We start from the raw sequence: 20,474 nt of genomic DNA on the forward strand, positions 1-20,474 counted from the left end.
CCATTGAGAACGCGCAAGTTCAATTGCTCAAGTGCTTTTACTAACTGTGAAGCAGTATTGCTATGTTTGTATCTGGAAGGAGTAGATTGTGTTGGTATTTTCCATGTTGTGTCCATTTCCTGTGTCCTGTCGTCAGTTGCTGGGTCACCAAATAGATTGAAGTCACCGGCCAGTAGTATGTTGTCCGTTTCCTCATCCTCTATGAGTCTTGTTAGTTCTTGAACTAGTTTGTTTGACCCAATCAGCTTATTCTTTGGATGGATGTAAGTATTTACTACAAGTAACTGATGACTTCCTTGGTTATTATTGGTTATGAGTGATATTGCCTGTATTGCGTTCGGTGGGGTGATGTTTATACTTGCTGGTTTGATTTCTCCTATAGCTGATATTGATGCTAGGATTACCAGGCCACCGGAGCAACGGCCGTACTGTGATTCTTTACGGGCCGGGTATGTCCAAGCTGTATATCCTTGTAGGGCTATATCGTTAGGCTCCCATGTTTCCTGGAGGAGAATCAAGTCAAAGGTTTGCAGGTAGCTCAGTGTTTCGGGGTCCTCTAATTTGTCGGCTAGTCCGTTGATATTCCAACTACAAATACTGAGTTTGTTTTTATTGTTGAGGGAAGCCACAGTTTTGGTGGCTGAAGTTGACTTTATTTGTCAGTTGGTGTCGCTCCTTGTTATTGTACGAGTTATTTTTTCTTTGCTGGGGGCTGTTTGTTGGAAGTGGGTGTCACTCCCTGTTATTGTACGAGTTATTATTTCTTTACAAGGGGCAGTTTGTTGAAACAATGGGTTTTGCGATTTCACCAGGTGTTTGTCCCGTACTGGGGAATAGCTTCGTGCCCCTTTAAGTATTGACATGGCCGGTAGGGGTCGTTCTTCCTTCCGTCCTTCAAGTAGCGGTGTGGGGTACGCTGATTTTATTTCTGGTTCAAGCTGAATTCCCCACTGGGAGAAACTGGAAGCATTCTCCATGATTGATTTTGCTACATCCCTAGATTTCCACATTGCCCTAGTTATCTCGTTCCCTTGTGGGTGTGTTTCAGGGTGGAATTCAATTAGAAGCAAGTCCGAGGTATTTATGGATTTTAGATTGTCTATTAAGTTGATTAACTTTAGTATGTTGCCCCTGTTTAAGATGTCTATTCTTCCCTTCGATTTGTATTCGGGAATGAAAAAAATTATTTCCGTGTCTATTTCCCTTGGGGGCAACGTTTTCTGGTGGGGCTGTTCCTCAGTTTTGCATGTTCCTTCTGAGAGTTTGGTGTTATGGCCGATTGGTTTGCCCTCTGAAATATTCCACTGAGATTGGTCGCTAAAATGCTTGTCTCCGATGATTGCAGTGCATGGATTCTGAAGGTTTGCATTGCTAAATGTCATAATCGCCTTCTTGCAGGTACTCCGTGTTGTAGAGTTGTTCAATGTCGCGTTGTCTTTGGTGTGTTTTAGGTCGTCCATATCTTCTGTTTCTTCCTCCGAGTTTTTGTTCTTTGCTATTGAGTGGCCGCCCGGTTGCCCAAGTGCCGGCTCTGTTCGTAGTTGGCCCGTTGACTCATTTCTAGTTGCTGTCTGTTTTCTCTCTGGTTGGTTTTTTGGACCCGCACTAGAGGTAAGGGTTCCTAGTCCTTCTATATGCGGTCCCGTTGAAGGCAAAGGGGTTTCTGGTTTCACTTGAAGGAGATTGTCATTTCTATGAAGCTCACCATCTTCTGGAGGCCTCGTGCCTTCCGATGTTATGGATTTCTAGTTTTCTTTTTTGCAGTCCTCGTTGACCTTTCTGTTTCGCCCCTTCCTTTTTTGCTTTTGACGAGCCTGTGCGTTCTGTGGGCTCCCTGGTTCGTTGGTTTGTCCTGCTGTGAGAGTGTTTTGGGTGGTGTTTTCTGTTGTGGGGGTGACATTCTGGGTTTGAACCCCCGGCAAGTTGAGTTTTTGCATATCGACAATTTTTTCTGGAGGTCCTGCCTTTGTTGGAGATGACTGCTCCACCTCTGATTTTGGGTCGGGCCTCTCCAATCTGACTTCCGCTTGGGGGAGTTTTATGATGTTTAGTTTTACTTCGTCCAAAAGGTTACTCAACATCGTGGGTAATGATGATAACTTATCGATTATTAACGAGCAGGTACAGCTAGTTCTGTTGATTTCGATTAATTTGACTGAGTCCTGTCCTCTTTTTATGAGTCCATTCAGGTCTGTCAATTTCCTGTCTATCCCCATTGTGGCCTCTGCTAAGCTTTGCAGGACTGTTAGTTGTAAATCCATCTTGTCAGATTGGTACTGTAGAGCCGTTGAAGATAGCTGTATTGTATTGAGAAGAGTAGTCCAAAAAGTATTAACTGGGTCCGTGATCCTCTCTGGTGGCAGATGTGAACTTTCTTCACTGGTGTTGTTTGTGGGCTGCCTGCCGTTATAGGCTGTCTCCAGGTCAATCCATTCTTCCGAGGTCAGGAAGGTCATATCCTTAGTTGGTGAGGAAGTCGAGATGGAAATTTCATCATCTAGTTTTTGCTCTAGGAAGTTGGATGCCCTTTTGTTGCTGTAAAACTTAGATTCTATAATTACGTGGGTGCTATGTTCTTGGTGATCTTCGATTTCTCGGATTTTTTTCTCCTCTGGTACTGCGTCTTGAATGGGTAGGGACTGGATTGTTGTTTCAAACTGGTGATGCAGGTTGCTTCTGGGAGACCATATGTTCCCATCCTCCCCTTTTGCTTGATTGTTCGATATATCGGGTGACTGTGGTGGGGTTGTTGGTTGGATTTCCCCTGAGCATCCCGCTTGTAGGAGTGGCTGGCTGGTGCGGTCTTCTTTTGACGGTGTTCTAGTATGTCGCTGTGCCAGGTCGCACCTGTCGTCTGCTCCGTGTTCGGATTTATTCGTTGGTTCTTTTGGCATTGGTGCCATGTGAATTTCCGCTGTGGTGTGGCTTGTAGTTGCGGGGTAAGCGTTGGGCTCGCTGATCGGTTGCAGAGGGGATTTGAGGCCTGTGATGGAATCATTTGAAGAATAGATTGCATCCCCTGGGTTTTTTAGGAAGTTAAATTTGGTATAGATTTTTGGCTGAAAGTTGTATTTTGTATCACTTTGGTGTCCTGGCAGTTTAATTAATTTTTGATTATTTTTCTTTTTGTGACTTCTGCGCCTCCCTTGTTTTGGGGATGGGCTATTTTTTGTTTTCTTGTCTCAGGTCTTTTCAGGAGTTGAGGCGGGACTGTCCTCTGATCCTAGTCTTGGTCTTTCTGCTTGATCTTCTTGATCGTCGAGCTGGCCGGTGTTGGTGTTGGGTCCTTTGTCGGTTCCATCGGGCGAGCTTGCGAACCCTGTTTTATTTTCGGGAGCCTTTGTCCCGCAGGGGGTCTGCTTGGTCGTGCAGGGTGGCGCTGGGCTTGTGGATGTACTTGTATTGTTCCGTTTCCGTTTGTTAGGCTGTGCCACTGGGGGTTTTCATTCCCTTCCAGACCTCATGGCGGACTGCCTGCACCCCGTTACCACCGCCGTCAGCTTTCCAGCGCCGGTGCTGACCCTCTCCAGCCTCACAAGGTGGAACTAGTGAGGAGGTGCACCACCGGCAGGCTGGCAAGGCTGGCAGGGCTGGCAAGGCTGATAGCGTGCCTCCAGCGCTCAGCGGTCTCACTACGTCACCTTTCAACCACTCTTCAGGTCAATGAGGTGTTTGTGTTGGTGTTGGCGGCTCCTGCCGAGTTGGTGCTCGCGTGCACTCACCAAGGATGTGAATGGGGGTGAATGGGGGTGTGGATGGGTATTCATAGTTCCCAGCGGAATAGCAGGTTGACTGCGCAGGCGGTACGGGCAATATAAGCAGCTCTGGCGGCGCTGGTGGCACCCGCCGACGTGCAAGTTGGGACGCCGAACTTCTGTGACCCCCTCTGCGACCCCCTCTGCAAACGCCAAGGCTACTGGGGCGCTGCTGTGGGAGATGGCTACCGTGGGGGGGAGCGAGGAGAGGGAGCGGGGGCTGCGGCGGCCGCGGCAGCAGTGGCAGAAGGAGGGGCTCGGGTTACAGCACTCTGTAGGGCGCTGCCGCCCTTGCCGACCTTACCGCGTTTCTTGCTTACTTGCCGCTCTTCACTCTTCACGGAAACTGCCGCCGGCCCGCTAGCCCGTTTTCTCCGTTTTCTCCGTTTTCCCGCCTTTTTCGCCTTTTTCATACAATTATGAAGATTAAGAGAGTGATTAATATCCTTGTTCACTGTAGAAATCACCAACTGAGTATCATCAGCTTAGGAAGTCGGGATAAGATTAAAACTTCTAATCAGAGACGCCAGCTCCGCTACATAGATATTAAAAAGTGTAGGGCTCAACGAAGAGCCCTGTGGGACTCCACATGGGAGAGTAAAAGGCACCAACCAAAGTTTTCCCAGATATACTGACTGAGTTCTCTCAGATAAAAATGAAGACAAAAGGGCAAGGGCTTTGCCTCCTATTCCGATCTCTCTCAAGCGTTGAATCAAGAGGGAGTGATCTACCGTATCAAATGCAGCAGAGAAGTCTAGCAGTACCAAGGCTGCTGACCCTCCACTGTCCAGTGATACACAAATTTCCTCTGTGGTTTTGATCAGAGCAGACTCCGTACTATGACTTGCTCTGAAGCCAAACTGGCTGTGATCAAGAACTTGATTAGCGGTCAAAAAAATGTGCCAGTTCGGATTTCATGATCTTTTCCATTATCTTAGCAGGGAGAGGAATACTTGAGATCGGCCGGTAATTAGCAGTATCCAATGCATCCAGATTCCTTTTTTTAAAAGGGGGAGTACACAAGCCTTCTTCCATACAGTGGGGAAAACTCCCTGCTCTATCATTTGATTAAATATTATGGAGAGATGGGGGCCATTAAGATTATTGATGGTTTGTAAAATTTTGGGAGGGCAAGGGTCTTCTGGAGATCTTGACTTACTCATAGTTATTAATTCAATAATTTGGGCTGATGAGGTCGGTGAAAAATGAAACCCAGAAGTATACTCACTAGAGGGATGAGCAGTTTTTTTATGCACTGCAATTGAATGGGTGAATTGTTCGCAGATATGTTCCACCTTGGATTTAAATGAAAATGCCAGGGTGTTACAGAAATCTTGATTAAGGATAGTAGGATCATCTTGTTTTACTGTAGTTCAAATTTTCTTCGTGTGAAAAAGTTCTTTGCTTGACCTACTAGCTTTTTCAATCTTAGACGTATAATAGTGAGTTTTCTCTACAACCAACTTTTTCTTAAAGGCTGAAATCATAGCTTTGTATCTATTTTGTTCTATAGAATCATAATTTTTCCACCAAGTTCTTTCTTGTCTTCTACATGCCTGTTTATCTATCCTTAAGGCTTCAGAGAACCAAGGGACCGAGGGTATTTGCCTGTTTTTATTGATCTGAGTATTAGGGGTCAATTTTGCAAAGCTTGTTTCAAGCCAGAGAGTGTATTCTTTAGCTGCCAGGTCAACATCCCTTACCACCTCCAGTTCGCTCCTACCGAGTCCATAGACCAAAGTACTATGGTCAATTTTTTGCCAGGCCCTGCTTATAATCTTTGGTTTCTTCTTGTTTGAATTATTACAGCATAACTTTATATTTAAAAAGAATTGCTTCATGGTCCGACCAAATCAGCAGGAGAGTGGTTACGTTAAAAATGGCTGGATCATTGGTAAAAAAACCATCAAGAGTATGACCTGCTGTATTTGTGGCGCCATGAATCAACTGGTTAATGCCATATTCAAACGTTAAGTCCAACATTTCCTCGGTACCTCTATCCTGTGTGTTTTCTAGATAAAAATTCATATCTCCCGGGACTGTAAAAAATTTTGAATGGAGACTAAGCTCAAGCCCAGAGTGGATACTTCCCAAGAAATCTGCTTTAGGGCCTGGGGGATGGTATATCAAAAGGCCTTTAAAAGATTCTTGATGAGAGATGTTAATTTTAAAAAGCAGCGCTTCAAAGGCTAATGATTCAATTTCTGAGCAAAAGGCGCCAAATTCAACTTTATGTATCACAGCAAGACCACCACCTCTTTTTGCCTGTCTATCTAATCTAAAATTATTGTAGCCTGGTGGAGTCACTATATTAAAATCAAAGTTTGACGAGTCAGTCAGTCAGTCAGTCAAAAATTTACTTTATTTGGTTTTTCACAACCATAAAGCATACATGTACAAAAACAATTTAAGATAGCAAACACTTAAAAGTTCCTTTAGTTAAAAATATATTTTCTCATTCTTTAATTTACAAATTAACCCAGACCTTATCTGTGGTCTGTTTCTGCTTTTTGAAACAGGGTCTCTACATAGTTCATGAACTTTACCCCCCGGCATATTAGAATATTTGAACCTGCTCCCATCCAGCTGGTCACAGCTTGCCTGCAGGTACGGATCTGTAGCATATTAAAAATTGGTTTCAGTAAAATGTTCCTCTTTTCTTTAGAAGACTCACACGTGCACAGGAGGTGGCACAAGGTCTCACTGTGATAATCACATAGTCTACATCTTTGTTCCTTGTGTGCGACCTTCCATGACGGGATCAAGTCTTTTGAGAAATGGTCGCCCATTCTGAAGGCCATAAATTTTGTTTTTAATGATAACCGGAAGTACGCAGTAAGATAGGGTTGAGGTTTTAATCGTTTGTACGAGTTTAGAACGGTCCATGCATGTCGCCGTTTGGCCAAAGTCTTTTTATCTTCTACCAAAGATAAGGCTTTTGCATTTAGCTTGCAAATCTTTTTAAAGGATGTTGTTTCCGGTGGATTGTTCCAGATCTCCACTATTTTGAGGGTGTCTAATGATGCTCGCAGATCGTTGCCCCATGAGTTGGGTTCCTGTTGGTCGTATTGTTTTTTAATTTCTTGCCAACATAAGTTGTTTAAAGATCCTATTTCCGCCGATCTCAATTTCCAGCACCATTTCACTAGGGCTGCTTTCCTTTGGTATGTTTGATTTTGCAAACCAAATTCCAGCCTTATTTGGGCAGGGGCTGCTCCTTTATATATGTTAAAAACAGCTTTGTATATTTTTGTCTGGAGTGCGTTTAAAATAGCTGCTTCTTTTCCATGCCATATTTCCAAACCGTATGAAAGAGATGGTAGGACTTGGGCTGCCATTACTTTTAGCAGGTGGTCATATGATGGACATTGCAATTTCTTTTGAAGAACTTTGTAAGCAAAACTCAGCGATTGTGCTTTTGCGGCAATAATTTTTTTATGATCTGAAAGGGACATGTTTTTACTTATTGTAACCCCCAGATATTTGTAAGCAGTTGTTTCCTCGATGGGTTTGCCTTTTGTATGCCACTTGAAAGATTTTCCACTGGTGCCCGTCAGTCTCACCACCTTTGTTTTTTTGATGTTTAATTCCAGGCCTTCTCTCTCGAAATAGTCTGTTAGCTCCGATATTGCTCTTTGTAGGCCTATTGGTGTTTGGCTTAAAACTACAATGTCGTCCGCATATTGGAGGAACTGGATGTTTTCATTAGCCAATTTAGGCGGATGTCCGTTAACATTCTTGAGTTGGTCTTTCAAATCGGTCAGATATATTTTGAAAAGGCTTGGGGAGAGCACGCAGCCCTGTTTAAGGCCATTGGCTATTTTTTGTTCTGCAGATATTCTTCTTCCATCACCCAGTTTTACTTTTGCCCATGTTCCGCTATATAATGCCATTATTGTTTCCGTTAGTGCTGGCGGAAGACCCCAGAGGTTCAGTTTTTCCCATAGGCGTTTTCTGGGAACTCGGTCGAAGGCGGATTTCAAGTCTATGTAGCAGGCTATTAGTCCAGTCTTCCTTTTCCTTGCTCCTTCGATTAGTAGTGACAGAGCTGACAAGTTGGTTAAGCAGCCCATGCCTTCCCTGAAACCGGTTTGGAAATTGGGTATTATTTTGTAGTCCTTTATCCATTGTCGTAGTAGAGACAGTATACAAGATGAAAAAAGCTTTGCCTCCACATCGATTAGAGCTATTAGTCTATAATTGCCAGGTTCCATTCTGCATCCACTTTTATGGAGAGGGTGGAAGATGTTTCCTTGCCAAGACAGTGGAATCTTTTTTTCTTTATGAATGTAATTAAACAATGGTGTCAAGTAATTTGCCCAGAAGTCGATGTCATATCTGAATAGGGCATTTGGCATTCCATTTGGGCCAGCTGCTCCCTCCGATTTTAATTTCCTTATTAGGGTGGTTAGTTGTTTAGTAGTTGTCAAGGGCGTTTGTTCCTCTTGGGCCGTGCCTTCAGGCTGGTTGTTTTTCCACTGTCCAAGAACTTTTTCTTTTTGTTTTTGATCTTTTTTTGAGTTTTTAGATGTTACTGTATTAATTGGGTAGCTCTGGCTGTTATACAAATTGTCGATATATGCGGCCCATGTTTTTTCACTTATTCCTATATTAGGTTGATCACCTGCTCCTTTCGATAATTTGTTTATTATATTCCAAAATTCTCCACTGTTTGGTAGTTTGCTTGTTCTTAACAGTTCTTCCCAGATTTCCTCTGTGTAAGGTTTTTTTGCTTTTCTGCAATCCTCTTTGTATTCTTTCCTCATTTTTTGTATGACGTTATTATCTACTTCTTTTCCTAACCTTTTTTCTGCGGCCATTGTTCTTAATTTTTTCGCAATTTCTCTTTTCTTATCTCTTAAGTTGATGTTATACCACGAATCTCTATTTGCTTTGTGCCCATGAATTACCGGTGTTTTTACCGCGAATTTTCCTAGTACAAATTTATATAAATTCTCCCAATTTGTTATGGGTGATTGGATTTTTATGGCATTCATAAGATTTACGTGTTCCAGTACTGAGTCCATTATTTCCTTTTTTACTGGGCCCTTGCTTTTGATTTTCTTCAGTTTATATATCTCCGGAATCGCGGTAAGAAATTCTAATTGCGTTTTCTCTTCGATGTTTTTCCTCATTGTTGTCTCTTGTGGAGAATGATCGCTCTCTGGTCGAATTTGTATTCCAAAATAATCTATGCTCTTTTTTAGTTCGTTGCTTATTAAGGTGAAATCAATTGTGGAGTTCTTTTTGCCGCTGGTGAAAGTGGTTTTGGCCGGTATGTCTCCCTCCATGTTTCCATTTAGAATTATTAAACCTAGAGGTTCCAGATCACCCCAAATATTATGGGTTTTATCCTTGGTCCAATTAGCTTTTAATAGGTTGCAGTTAAAATCGCCAGAGATGAATATCTCGTGTGATTGATAAGTTCTATGCAAGGATTTTATCAAATTTATTAGAGTTAAAGCTTTATTCTTTTTTTTGGCCTTATCTGGGTGGATATATATGTTTATAATTATTAAATTCCATCCAGGACTCTTTTTGCTTGCTTTTGCCTCTATTTTGATCACTGGAAACCAATTTTCCCCTATGTCGAGCAGTTCAGTTTTCCAGTCTAAATTGTTCGTAATAAAGGTGGACAGGCCTCCCCTTGGGTGTCCATACTTTGCCAATTTTTCTGCCAGTATGTGATGTTCCTCGTATCCCATAATTTGCTTCGGGGTTAAATTCCATGTTTCCTGGAGTAGTATTATTTCGAATTTGCTCAGGTAGTCTATTGTCTCTTGATCTTGGGACATTTCTTTAAAACCGTGTACATTCCATGAGCAAATCCTTATTTTTGTTTCTGGTTTTGAGAATAAATTGATGTTTTGTCTTTGTTTTTTTTGTGCTAGTTTGTCTACATCAGGATCGCTGGGAATTTAGTGCCTGTGCCACCCAAGACCAGTCTTTGTGTTCCTTCTGACCCTGGTATTGCTGCTTTGCTTTGGTACTGCTCAGATCTTGTTCGGAAAATGATTTGTTTTCTGGTCCCTTCAAGATTGATTGAGTTTTTTCCTTTACGTAGTTAGGTTGGGGGAATTTATTATTTAATAGTTTGACGAGTCATCCCCCCAGGTCTCAGTCACAAATAAAACATCAATTTTGCGATTCATAATGAAATCTGCAATTTCATATTTATGTTTCACTAGTGATCTAGCATTAATAAGTGCTAGTTGTAATTCATTAACTTTTAAGGTAGTTGGATGCAGTAAACATTTTTGAGCCATCGGTAATTCGGGAAGTAGGCTATCACAGCCAGGACATACAGAGTGTGTTGGTTTTATCAAATAGTTGCAGTCGAATTGAAAACATTTATTATGCAATGGAGGACATATCAACCGCAGACTCTCAGCTGAGTACGTAAACGGGTTTTTGTCTGGGGCATGCAGGTCAGGGTTTCTGGGCCTAGGCCCAATCTAGGCGTGGACGGGCGCAGACGGGCTTGCCTTTGGCGCGCTGCTGGGGCGCCCGCTGCGCGCATCCGTTCCAGCGTTTCCTTAAATAGGGAGAGGAATTGAAAAGCTAGTGCTCTAATCATCAGAAGTGAGTGCGAGGGAGAAGAGCCATAAACTGAAATTAATGAGGTCCTTTCCTCTGCACAACCGGTATGGACCGTGACGGACCGAGGAAGCCTCATAACACCAGAACAGGTATTTACCCTCCAAACATCTAAAATTAGAGTGCCATTAAAACAAGTAAAAACATCAAATTCAAAATACAATTTCCATTTGAATATGCAAACAACGCAGATAGCAGCAGTAATATATGGACTGATGGGGAGAGGAGAGAAGCTCCGTATCAGTCTAGCAGCAGAAATGACAACAACAGCAGTTTGAGGTCCGTTGCACGTCTGTTCCAGCATGTCCTTAAACAGGGAGAGGAATTGAAAAGCTAGTGCGCTAATCGCCGGAAGTGAGTGTGAGGGAGTCGAGCCTTAAACTGAAACTAATGTGGTCCTTCCCTCCACACAACCGGTATGGACCGTGATGGACCGAGGAAGCCTCGTAACACCAGAACAGGTATTTACCCTCCAAGCATCTAAAATTAGAGTCCCATCAAATTCAAAATACAATTTTCATTTGAATGTGCAAACAATGCAGATGGCAGCAGTAATATATGGACTGATAGAGAGAGGAGAGAATCCCCAAATCAGTCTAGCAGCAGAAATGACAACAACAACAGTTTGAGATCCGCTTGTACAATGAGGCAATAGAAGTACAGAAAGAAGTAGAAGAGGTTCAGAAAAAGGCAAGAGAGTTACAGAAAGAAGCAAGAGAAGTGCAAAAAGAGGCATTAGAACTGTAGAAAGAGGCAGGAGAAGTACAGTAAGAGGGTTGAAAGAGTCAGAAAGAGACAAGAGAAGTGCAGAAAGAGACAAGAAAGGTACAGAAAGAAGGAAGAGAGGTGCAGGAAAGAGCAAGAGTGGTGCAGTAAGAAGTAAGAGAAGTGCAGGAGAGAGGCAAGAAAAGTGTAGAAGGAAACTACAGATGTGCAGAAAGAGGCAAGAGAAGTGCAGAAAAAGGCAAGAGAAGTACAGAAAGGAGCAAGACAGGTGCAGAAAGAAGCAAGAGAAGTGCCGAAATAAGCAAGAGAACTTCAGAACGAGGAAGAAAGGTACAGAAAGAGGAAGAATGGCGATGAAAGAAGCAAGAGAAGTGTAGAAAGAATCAAGAGAAGTGCAGAAGGAAGAAGAAGAAAGGTGCCGAAGGAGGCAAGAGAAGTGCAGAAAGAGGCAAGAGAAGTACGTGAAGAGGAAAAAAGGAACAGAAGGAAGCAAGAGAAATGCAGAAAGAGGCAAAAGTGATACATAAAGAAGCAAGAGAATTGCAGAAAGAAGCAAACTATGCACTGAAAGATGCAAGTGAGGTGTAGAAATAAGCAAAATAAGTGACAAAAGATGCAAGAGAGGTGCAGAAAGAAGCAAGAAAGGTTCATAAAGAAACAAGTGCTGTGCAGAAAAGCAAGAGAGGTACATAATGAAGCAAGTGAGGTGCAGAAAGAGGCAAGAGAGGTGTAAAGAGGGAAGAGAAGTACCGAAAGAAGTAGGAGAGGTGCATAAAGAGGCAGGAGTAGTGTAGACATGAGCAAAATAACTGCAGAAGGAGGAAGAGTGGTACAGAAAGAGGAAGAACATTTTAGAAAGAAGCAAGAGAGGTGCAGAAAGAAGCAAGAGAGGTACAAAAAGAATCAAGAGAGGGGCTGAAAGAAACAAGAGACTGTGCAGAAAGCAGCAAGAGAAGTATTAAATTATGCAAGAGAGGTGCAGAAAGAAGCAAGAGAGGTGGGGCAAGAGCCAAGAGAAGTGCAGAAAGAGGCAGGAGAAATGCAGAAAGAGGCCAGAAAGATGTAGAAAGAGGCAAGAGAAGTGCAGAAAGAGACAAAAAGTGTAGAAAGAAGCAAGAAAGATGTAGAAAAAAGCAAGAGAGATGCAGAAAGAGGATGAAAGGTGCAGACAGAGGCAAGCAAAGTACAAAAAGAGGCAAAAGAACTTCAGAAAGAGGAAGAAAGGTGCAGAAAGAGGAAGAATGGCGATGAAAGAGGCAGAGAAATACAGGGAGCCGCGTCAAGCCACATTCCTTGCTGCTGACACCAGGTCTATTGCAGACTACAAGACCCAGGAGCCTGCCTGTTAGAACCGCCCTCACCTGTGCACCCAGCGGGGGCTACAAAAGACCACATTCCTTGCCGTTGACACCGGGTATATTGAGGACCACAAGACCCAGGAGCCTGCCTGTTAGAACCGCCCTTACCTGTGCACCCAGCGGGAGCTACAAAAGACCTCGCCACTCCCGCTATGCACTACACGCGCGGGCATGCACCGGTGAAGCCCGGGCCAAGGGCGGGCCCATCTGAGACCGTCCGAGTCCGACAAGGCCGGGCTAAGCCCCCCCTCTTAAGTTCATCATCCTGCAAGGTCAGTTGGTTATATATTCTACATTTCATGGAAAAAATCTCCTAAGACTATTTTCATTTCCTGTTGACTGCTTGGCCTAAGTGCATTTAGGTTACTAAAGATGAGCAAACGCGAAGGGAAAAAAACTAGGTGCCTCTCACGGTGGCAGCGTGGTGGGGATGCTTGATCAGTTTATTCTTAGGGCGACTTCTGTACTGGAGAAGGAGATTCAGATGACCGAGCGTCGGTTGTCCTTGGATCCGTTATTAAATAAGAGATCTTCTCTAGGGACTATAGCAACAGTTCGCTCGCCAGCTAATCAAGATGTAATTAGTATTATACCTCCGACTAATAATGATGTTGGCACTGAAGTTCAAAATCTCCTTGAGTAATATTACAGCCAGCGTCTCTACACGTGCATCCGCCCGGTTTCCAAATTGAAAAATCACTACCAAACGATTAACTTTGGAACCGGCAGTAAAAAGGAAGCAGGGAGGTGGACCACAAAGGCCTTGCACAGCAATAGTGGTAGGGTCGAACAAACCCTGTGGCCGCGTCTCACCAGAGGAGGGCAGTCCTTTAATCAGCGCTGATTCGACTGATGGAGACATCAATCTTGCAGCGGGAAAAGGTACTAACTTGAACTGTGATTCAGAACAGTGGAAGACATTTGAGAGTATCTTAACTACCCTGCTATCTCCTATTACACACAGATTGACCAAGATAGAGGAATGTTTGGACAAATACGAGTCTTTGGTGAGGTCAAGGTTTGCTGTTCTTGAGGGCCTCTTCACACATCCTAAGCAAACTTGTATGAATAGAAACGCTAATCAGGGAAATGAGGTGGCCATATCAGATTCTCCAAAAATACAGGCCACAAGCAAGGCAACTATGAAATCAATAGTCGCAATTACACCATCTAATCCTGTCGCAGCGGCAACTAGCAAGTTTGCCGCTGTGTCCAGGGTTTATGAGGATATAGGAAATCAATCTAGTGAATTTGCACAATGTACAGCAAATTGTCTGTGCGATGGCAGAGACATAACGGCCCAAAAAAGGGATAACATTGGCAACACACAACTCTCGGAGCGCCAAACTTTTATACCCAATGGGTCAGAAGGCCTGAGAGGTATGGGACGTAGTGTGGCACAATCAAACTTTTTGGTACTTAACCTACCACCGGCTGTAACACCCTTAGTAGTCGTATTGAAAAATGTTCCACCGCTGTGAGAGGATCAGTCTGAAACCACAGACCAACTACTGTGTAAAGTTTTGTATTGGTTTAATGTTAGAATTAGGGAGGCTAGGCTTTGGGAGGAGGGAATCGACAAGTTTATGATTATGACCAGATGTACATCTTGGATTGGTCCTTCTAGGAAGGAAGAGTGCGGGGAATTTATTGTTGCTAATTTTAACAATGTGCACACAACAGAATTTCTGTTGGATAATCTGTGTGGAGTAAGGGGCAGAGCTATGGATGGGATGTCCATTCTACCATTGGGGTACTTTTACAAACCAGGGCCAAACTACATCCATGTTGCAAATCAATTGGAGATGGGTAGGCGTCCCAGGGTACAATTCGGATCCAGTAATAAATCACAAGAGGTCCCATTATCCAATAGATTCGCCCCTCTCTCCAATCTAGATTTATGCAATTGACTATAACCCCTCACCCCATTATTGGAAGTATCCTCTGTTCCCTCTCCTATTGTTGATCAAACTGTAGATGATAGACTCCATGACTCGGAGATTAAGAACCAGATTATGACCCCACCCCCATCCCGTGCTGTTCCAGGGAATTTGCACAATGATGTATTATCCCTACTATCTTGGAACATCGTAGGGCTTCTTCATAAAACCATGTCCTCCGATTGATTGAGCTTTATTGGAGGGCAAGATTTTATTGCTTTTACAGGAGACCTGGTCGCTAGACACGATTTGCCGCTCAGGTTACCTGGCTTACGGTAAAGTGGCAATCACAAACAAAAAAGGAAGACCTAGTGGGGGACTGGTTATATTGGTTAAACAACAGCAATCCATTCAAATAAAGGTACTATCAATAGATAACCCAGATATCCTCCCTATCAAGATCTGCCATAAGGGTGAACCAGATTTTATATTAATCAATGTCTTTGCGCATAGGTTACCTGGTGGGAAAGCCTCACCAGTCATAGCCCAACTAGAGACATTTATGGATGGCTTGGATGGCTCATGTGTCTTTGGTATTGTGGGTGATTTCAACTGCACATTTGAGCCATTAGGCATAGACAATTGTAGTCTCACTATGGATGAGGATCAGAATTGGGGGGTGCCTCCACTCTCACTGAAACCAATTAATAAGTGGACTGATGCGGCACACCAATTGAAAAGTTGATCATTAGGGCGTGGGATTAGAGCTACTAATGGGAGAACTCTCTCAGACTCAGAGGGCTGTTTCACATTTTTTAATGGAATTAGAAATAGCAGGATTGACAATATATTTATAAGTCTTGAACTTTGGGCCAGACTTGAGGATATGGTGGTTTACCGTAGACCTGAAAGTGATCATGATCCCCTATTATTGACCCTAACAAGGACTTGCATAGGCCGTCCAAATGTGAACACTGTATCTAAGATAGGAGAAGTGATCGTGTCTCAAGTCTGCTGCCGGCTAAAATGGGTGTTTTTTGGGGGGGACGATGGCCTTCAGAAGCAGATCAGATCCTCTACGAAAGAGACCCTTGCTTTGATGAGTTCCCTAGATGCTAATGGTAATATTTTGTCACATATTATGAAGATTCATGAGGACCACTTCCTAAATCTGAAGTCCCTGTTCACAAAAATGAAGAAACCGTTTAAACCTCACCCTATAAGAGGGTCTAAGTGGTACAACGAGGCCTGTGGTACCGCATTTCGAAACCTCTCCAAGGCAGTAAAGCTGGGAGTTTTCCAACAGGTTAAAGAAGCAAGGGCAAATTATAAAAGGGTACAAATTAAGGCTAAGAAAGAATATGAAGAAGACAGATGGGCAAGCCTAACTAATTCCTCTGATGGGAAGAATTGGACCAAGCTTTGGGAATTAGTCAAATGGGGCAATCATATGACTAGTGCAACACCAGATAATAATGTCCCACCCGAACTTTGGGTCCATCATTTTCAGGGTCAATTTGATTGCCCACTTAGTATTGGCACTAAGTATCCAGAGGTTAAGGCTGAGGCAGTTCTTTTCTTCACTAAAAGTGAGATAGATAGAGTTTTAGATAGGGTGCCTGCTGTGTGGGCTCCAGATCCAGATTGCATCCCAGCTGATCTTTACAAACAGAATAGGAAAACCTGGATCAAATACATTTTTATCATCGTAAATGCTATTGCTAAAGGTGCGACAATACCAGACACCTGGCGAGGGGCCAAAATTATCCCTATATATAACAAGGGCGACCGTGCCTGCCCCAGTAATTATAGGCCGATAAGCCTAATCGATGCTTTACAGAAAATAACTGCGAGACTTGTACTAGGTAGAGTTAATGAGTGGATTATAGAGCAGAATGTTTTATCTACCTATCAAGCAGGTTTTCCACCCCATGTAAGCACAATTGATCAAGTATTTTGATTTATGATGATTTATTGGTCCACAGTAATACTAGCAGGGGGAACTTTATATGCAGCATTTGTTGATTTAAAATCAGCATTTGACTTAGTACCTCGCTCTAAGCTGTGGGATTCACTAAAGGAGGCTGGGATGCCCCTACAAATCCTTGCTTTCATTATTAAGTTGCATGAGGCAAACTATGCTAAAGTAAGATGGGGGCAACAGAGAGAACTGACTGATGCTTTCCCAGTTAATAAAGGTGTGCGTCAAGGGTGTGTCCTTGCTCCTACCCTATTTTCCCTATTTAGCAATAGGGTCATTGCTTATTATTCTAATTATCCAACAGACAGACACTGCATCCCTTGCCGGAACAAGGGTTCCACTATTAATGTTTGCGGATGACATGCTAATTTTATCAAAACCTAGCCTGGTCTGCAACGAGCCCTTGATCATTTCACAGTTTTTTGCAATGACCATGAGTTGGCAGTGAATGTCGACAAAACTAAGTATATGGTATTGCATAGACATAAATGTGTTAAAGGAAGGGTAGTTATGGATAATATACCCCTAGAGCAAACTGATACTTTTACCTACTTAGGGGTAACTATGGGTAGCAAGATGAATTGGGCGCCCAAACTTGACCTTCTAGTTCTTAGGCACAACCAGCTAGCGGGGGCCCTATTAAAGGAACATAGGTTGTCTTATAAGAAACCTATAGGGCCTGTTGTAGCAATTTATAATGGGAAAATCAGATCTTCTCTTATTTATGGTGCTGAACTTTGTGGGTTTGAAAACCTATCACCCTTAGTCCAAGCGCAAAACAAGTTTTTAAGATCCCTGACTGCCTTCCCTCAATCAACTCCAAATAAGCCTTTGCTCTTAGACTTAGGTTGTACCTTCATTGATGAGGTCGCAGGTTTTAGACCCTTAGCCTCCTGGAGGAGATTGTGGACTACTGCAGAATTGGCACCCTATGCTAGCGCAATGTTGCATGTTAGGAATGCAGACTTGGCTTCCAAAATTAAATGACTCCAGAAGATCAAGAATATCTAGTTTGAAATGGGCTTCAGCCATTTGTGGATTGAACCAGCAGGGAATACATTCCCTAGTAAAAATGACTATAAAGAGCTTTACTGGGATATGATAACCAAGAAGACCCTTTCAAAGGTGAGCAGTACGTCGCTCATAGGTATCTTTTATGACCCCAAGTTTCTAACGAAAGCAGAACCATATTGGAATTTGATCACAAAAATTGGAGATAGGAAACTATATTATCAATTCCGTGTGGGTATCCTCCCATTAAGACCGTTTGTAGGTAAATGGGATAAGGTTCTGATGACTAATTGCGCATTTTTCTACACTAGGGAAGAGACAATTACTCATCTGCTTTTTGTGTGTCCGGTTTATCAGGGTCCTCGTCATAGGTGGCTTAAGCCGCTGTGTGGAAATCTTGGCACGAGATCCTGTATGACAGCAATGCGTATACTGGTAACGCTCAGATATAGTCATTGCTGCTGCAAAATTTTTGAGCTGGGCATGAGGTACTGAGGAAGAAAAAACTGATGGTTGTTGAGGAATCAGATTTAGTCCTTGACTGTGACAATCTAAATAGCACATTTTAAAAGAGCAACTGCATAGAACTTTATATATCATTTTATCTTTATAGTTCTTGTTAGGATTCAATAATGTCTGGTATCAAATTTTGCATGAACTTTGCATGAATTGTCTGTCCTTTTTTTGTGCCATCTTTTATCGACACTTTTATGTATGTTTTGTGTCTTTTATGATTGTAAATTATAGAATAAAGACTAATGAATTGAATTGAATTGAAATGCAGAAAGAAACAAGAGAAGTGCAGAAAGAAGAAGAAAGATGCAGAAGGAGGCAATAGAAGTGCAAAAGAGGTAGGAGAAGTACATAAAGAGGAAAAAGGTGTAAAAAGAAGCTAGAGAAATTCAGAAAGATGCAAGAGAGGTACAGAAAGAAGCAAGAGAGGTTCAGAAAGAAGTGAGTGCTGTGCAATGAAAACAAGAGAGGCACAGACGAAGCAAGAAAGGTACAGAAAGAGGCATGAGGGGTACAGAAAGAGACAATAGAGGTACAGAAAGAGAGAAGATTGTGCAGAATGAAGCCCCTCCGCCTCTCTGCCTCTCTGCCTCTCCCTGGTACGACCACTGACCGGCTAACGATCTGCTTGCTGTACCCTGCCTGTACCCTGTACCCTGCCCCCCCGTGCAGTGAAGTGTAGCGCGGGGGTGTGAGCGCAGGAGGCCGCCAGAGCTTGCAGTCTAGATAGCAGCTGCGCTGGGCAAAAAAACGGAAGCGGCCCGGTAGCGGCGGGAGCTCTCTGCGAGGCTCCTGGCAGGCTCTCTGCCGGCTGGGGCCACGGGAGCTCTTGAAACGCTTTGGGACAGTCCAGAAGGCAGTGGGAGATTGCAGTGGAGTGAGGCAGTGACTCCAGCGAGGCTCCACAATTGGCTGCCTGGGATCCTAGCTAGTAAATCCTCCCAAAAATTGCAATCACAACCGTATCTTTAACAATGATCTCAGGATAGTATCTTGGAACGCTGCAGGAATACGAAATTGCCCTGAAAAATTATCATTTTTACTCTCCTTAGATTTTAGTGTCATATGCCTTCAAGAAACTTGGTGTATAGAGAATTTTCCAATAGGGAAGGATTATTTTGTTTTGGAGGGCAAAGCTAGTCCTTCTAGGAGAGGCCATTCTAGAGGGGGCATAGCATGTCTCCTGTCCTCCAAGATTCATTGGAACTTTTCCCATTTTATAGACCCGAGTAATTTATTTCAAGCAGTCACGTTATTTGACTCGGCTAACTCAAAAATCAATCCAATCATACTAATAAACGTCTACATTCCACCTGATGTCTGTTACAACGCAATATTAGTTAGGGTCTTCACCTACATTAAATCACTTTTGATAAAGGATGTCTCCCCCCATATAATGTTAGTAGGTGATTTTAATTGTAAAGTATCCAATTCTAGCTTGGAAATCTTTCGTAATGAACATAAAGAAAATTCCCTACAGATACCTCAAGCTCTTTTTCCCGGGAATATAAAAACAACAAAGAGAGGGAAATTATTTCTTGAAGTACTATATGAAATAGACGGAGTTATAGTGAACGGTAGGCTTCCCTCTGATACGCCTGCAAACTATACGCACAAGTCCACCACTGGGGAATCTATTATAGACTATGTGGTGGTAGATATGTCAACTTTTATTCTCCTTAAGGACCTTACGGTTACCTACACTCCTTTCAGCGACCATAAAATAATTAGTATCTCATTAGATTTAAATCCTCCTCTTTCAGATCAATGGTCCCTGGATGGTAATTTGGTTAATTTTGGAGCCCATAGTGGAAGTTGTTTCTGGAACTCTAAAGCCATCAAGGGCATTAAGCACCTTTTAGACATTGCAGTTGATGATGTGTCTAACTGGAAGGGTTCTGAACTAATTTGCTTCTCTAACTTCCTGAATAGGATATTATTGGTTGCTAAAAAACCATCAAAGCAATCCAATATTAAAAAACTCCTTAATGTAGAAATAAATAAACTTACAAGAGAACAGTATTTGAGGTACAGCCCTTTAAGATATCAGAGACTGGCGTTACTAAAAAGAAGGAGGACAAGACTAAAAATTAAGCAAAAAAAGGAAAATGAGGATTCGGTATGGATCAAATTGCGGGAGGCGGTCGTTAATGGCCAATCTAGGATATTCTGGTCTCTGATCGGGGAAGGTTGTGGTCATAGATGTAGACCCTTACCTGTCCCGATTGGAGAACAGAAATGGGTAGAATACATTCTGAACCTGTATGCTGGAAATGATAAGGTAATAGTCCCCAACAGGGAAAAAGAGAACAACTCCAGCTGTATTCCTCCCTCGGAAAAAACTATCGAATTGGCCATTAAAGGTATGCGCTTATCCGCTGCAATGGGCCCCGACGAGCTCCCCATTTCTGTACTAAAACAGAACAGTGACATCTGGAGTAAGATTCTTTTTCCAGTGTTTAGTTTTTGTTTTCTACATTCTGTAATCCTTCCCTCCTGGAAGGGTAGTATATTGATACCCTTGTATAAGAAGGGCGATAGAAATGTACCCCAAAACTATCGACAGATTGCCCTCCTTGATGCGGTCGGCAAAGTTTTTTCTAAATGCCTTCTGCAATGAATTAATAAGTGGGTTGATGAGAATAATATATTG

At 42.8% G+C, this 20,474-nt stretch overlaps 1 long non-coding RNA gene across 1 annotated transcript in view; it reads left to right on the top strand.

Moving 5' to 3' along the window:
• LOC144785409 (uncharacterized) overlaps positions 1-20,474 on the top strand; it is a 378,879-nt gene that overhangs the window by 131,688 nt on the left and 226,717 nt on the right. The gene's annotated exons all lie outside the window — the stretch shown is intronic.

This window comes from Lissotriton helveticus, chromosome 10 (genome assembly GCF_964261635.1).
Source record: "Lissotriton helveticus chromosome 10, aLisHel1.1, whole genome shotgun sequence".
In the NCBI taxonomy this organism is placed as follows: domain Eukaryota; kingdom Metazoa; phylum Chordata; class Amphibia; order Caudata; family Salamandridae; genus Lissotriton; species Lissotriton helveticus.